At 50.9% G+C, this 3,771-nt stretch overlaps 1 pseudogene; it reads left to right on the top strand.

Annotated features, from left to right (window-relative positions):
- Positions 1-812: 812 nt before the first annotated feature.
- Positions 813-3,479, top strand: LOC138521986 (heat shock 70 kDa protein-like; annotated as a pseudogene).
- The last annotated feature ends 292 nt before the right edge of the window (positions 3,480-3,771 follow it).

The following is a 3,771-nucleotide window of genomic DNA, read 5'->3' on the forward strand; positions in this document are numbered from 1 at the left end:
GTGAACTACCAGCAATTTCCAGAAGCCTCGCGTCATGGACACATTTATTAACATGACACGCCCCCCCCGCTGGCTTTGATTGGTTCCTGCTAAAACAGCCCGCAATGATTTGCCGCGCTGTGAGGAAAAGACAGGAGGTTTCCAGAAGCTGCTCGGCTCGAGTAGCCATGCTCTATTCTGATTGGCTGTGAATGGTGAAGCTTCGGGAAAGGTCTGGGTGTGCGGGCAGATGCGCTCTATGATTGGCCAGGGGGCGGGGTCTAGGTAGCTCGTGGCCCTTGTGTACATTCGCAGCATGTGTATAAATGTCAGAGGCAGAGCCTGTCAGCAACATATGAACAGGAAACCTGAACATAACTGAGCCAGAGCGCCTAGAAGAGAGCAACCCAGACAGAAGCACTAAGAACAATACTAGAATTGAGGGGCTGAAGAACTGCTGACAAGCAAGTTACATAACTCCTCTACCAGAGCTTCCAGCAGCGCAGATACATCGACCTCGATTAACCTACAACTGGGCAGAGCGCTCAGCCAAGAGACACCCAGGAGAGGAAGTCTGCAAAATACCAGGGCCTACAACTGGGCAGAGCGCTCAGCCAAGAGACACCCAGGAGAGGAAGTCTGCAAAATACCAGGGCCTACAACTGGGCAGAGCGCTCAGCCAAGAGACACACAGGAGAGGAAGTCTGCAAAATACCAGAGCCTACAACTGGGCAGAGCGCTCAGCCAAGAGACACCCAGGAGAGGAAGTCTGCAAAATACCAGAGCCTACAACTGGGCAGAGCGCTCAGCCAAGAGACACCCAGGAGAGGAAGTCTGCAAAATACCAGAGCCTACAACTGGGCAGAGCGCTCAGCCAAGAGACACCCAGGAGAGGAAGTCTGCAAAATACCAGAGCTTACAACTGGGCAGAGCGCTCCGCCAAGAGACACCCAGAAGCCGAAACCTGTGCAAAATACCAGAGCCTACAATAGGGCAGAGCGCTCAGCCAAGAGACACCCAGGAGACGAAACCTCTGCAGCACTCTCCCAACCTTCCAAGCAGAAATAAACATATCTGAGAAGAATCTGAAGCACTGAAGATGTCGGCACCCAAAGGAGTCGCCATTGGCATTGACCTGGGCACCACCTATTCCTGCGTGGGTGTCTTCCAGCATGGCAAGGTGGAGATCATTGCCAACGACCAAGGCAACCGCACCACCCCAAGCTATGTGGCCTTCACTGATACCGAGAGACTCATTGGGGACGCAGCCAAGAACCAGGTGGCCCTCAATCCCCAGAACACTGTCTTTGATGCCAAAAGGCTGATTGGCAGGAAGTTTGATGACACAGTGGTGCAGGCTGACATGAAGCACTGGCCCTTTAAGGTGCTGAGCGATGGTGGGAAGCCCAAGGTGCAGGTGGAGTACAAGGGGGAGAGCAAGACTTTCTCTCCAGAAGAGGTGTCTTCCATGGTGCTGACCAAGATGAAGGAGATTGCTGAGGCGTACTTGGGACACCCAGTCTCCAATGCTGTCATCACTGTGCCTGCTTACTTCAATGACTCCCAGAGACAGGCCACTAAAGATGCAGGTGTTATCGCTGGCCTGAATGTGCTGAGAATCATCAATGAACCGACTGCAGCTGCCATCGCCTACGGCCTAGACAAGAGTGGCAGAGGAGAGCGCAATGTCCTCATCTTTGACCTAGGTGGGGGAACCTTTGATGTCTCCATTCTGACGATAGATGATGGCATCTTTGAAGTCAAGGCTACAGCTGGAGACACCCACCTGGGGGGCGAAGACTTTGACAACCGCATGGTCAATCACTTCATTGAGGAGTTCAAGCGGAAGTACAGGAAGGACATTAGCCAGAACAAGAGAGCGGTCAGGAGGCTGAGAACTGCTTGCGAGAGAGCCAAGCGAACCCTTTCCTCCAGCACTCAGGCCAGCATTGAGATCGACTCGCTGTACGAAGGCATTGATTTCTACACTTCCATCACCAGAGCTCGCTTTGAGGAGCTCTGTGTGGATCTCTTCAGAGGTACCCTCGATCGATCCTGTGGAGAAGTCTCTGCGAGATGCCAAGTTGGACAAAGCTCAGATACATGACATTGTGCTGGTGGGTGGGTCTACCCGCATCCCCAAAATCCAAAAGTTGCTACAAGATTTTTTCAATGGCCGAGAACTGAACAAAAGCATCAACCCAGACGAAGCTGTGGCTTATGGTGCAGCTGTGCAAGCTGCTATCCTGATGGGGGACAAGTCTGAGAATGTGCAGGACTTGCTTCTCCTCGATGTGGCACCGCTCTCACTGGGACTTGAAACCGCAGGTGGGGTGATGACTGTCCTTATCAAACGAAACACCACCATTCCAACCAAGCAAACTCAGATCTTCTCCACCTACTCTGATAACCAGCCTGGCGTCCTGATCCAGGTGTTTGAGGGTGAAAGAGCTATGACCAAGGACAATAACCTTCTGGGGAAATTTGATCTGAGTGGAATCCCGCCTGCCCCACGTGGTGTGCCACAGATCGAGGCGACCTTTGATATTGATGCCAATGGTATCCTGAATGTGTCTGCTGTGGACAAGAGCTCAGGCAAGCAGAACAAGATCACCATCACCAATGACAAGGGGCGGCTGAGCAAAGAGGAGATTGAGAGGATGGTGCAAGACGGTGAGCGATACAAAGCGGATGATGAAGCTCAGAGAGAGAAGGTCACTGCCAAGAACTCCCTGGAGTCTTATGCCTTCAACATGAAGAGCACCGTGGAGGATGAGAAACTGAAAGACAAGATCACAGAGGAGGACCGAAAGAAGATTGTGGACAAATGTAACCAGACCATCTCCTGGCTGGAGAGCAACCAGCTGGCAGAGAAGGAGGAGTATGAGCACCAGCAGAAGGAGCTAGAGAAGGTCTGCAATCCCATTGTCACCAAGCTCTACCAGGGCGGCATGCCAGGGGGAATGCCTGCAGGTGGCTGTGGAGCTCAGGCCCGCCAAAGCAGCTCCGGCACTGGCCCCACCATTGAGGAGGTGGACTAGTCATGGACAGTAATTTGCTATGTTCATGGACCCTTACCAGGTGGCTCTGGAGCTCAGTTCCGCCAGGGCAGCTACAGTACTGGCCCCACTATTGAGGAGGTGGACTAGTCATGGACAGTAATGTACTATGTTCATGGACTCCTACCAGGTGGCTGTGGAGCTCAGGCCCTCCAGGGTAGCTGCAGCACTGGCCCCACTATTGAGGAGGTGGACTAGTCATGGATAGTAATGGCCTATGTTCATGGACTCCTACCAGGATGTTTTATTGAGTGGTCAGAAGAGCTAACATGCTTTCATTATTTAGCTCCAAGGACTAAGGGCTGCTAGCCCGAGACACTGTTTACATGTTTCACTCGCGTATGTACATATTTTATGTTGAAGAATATGAAACTTGTTATTTGACAGCATGGTTCAGAGCTGGTACTTTGAATATGTAAAATAAACATATTTTTCTTTTGACCTAAGTTTTTGCTTGTTTACTTTTCGTAAGCACCTTTTCTTAAAAATAATGCACATTTCCGTCTGAAAATAATGATGAACGGTTTTGTTTGCGCTGCTTTCAGCTTGAGCGTTGTCTTGGCACTATCTATTAACGGCGTAATTCCAAACTTCAGGAAGAAGGTAATAAAACCATGTGTAGTGTGAGCAGTGTTCTCCTTTGGACGCTGGCAGACAGCCCAAATATTTCTGTGTATTTGAGTTTATGGTTGTATAAGGTTTTTTGGCATAATGGACAGTATTGGTGGTGCCT

The sequence above is a fragment of the Ambystoma mexicanum genome, chromosome 13 (assembly GCF_040938575.1).
Source record: "Ambystoma mexicanum isolate Mex_15411 chromosome 13, UKY_AmexF1_1, whole genome shotgun sequence".
Lineage (NCBI taxonomy): Eukaryota > Metazoa > Chordata > Amphibia > Caudata > Ambystomatidae > Ambystoma > Ambystoma mexicanum.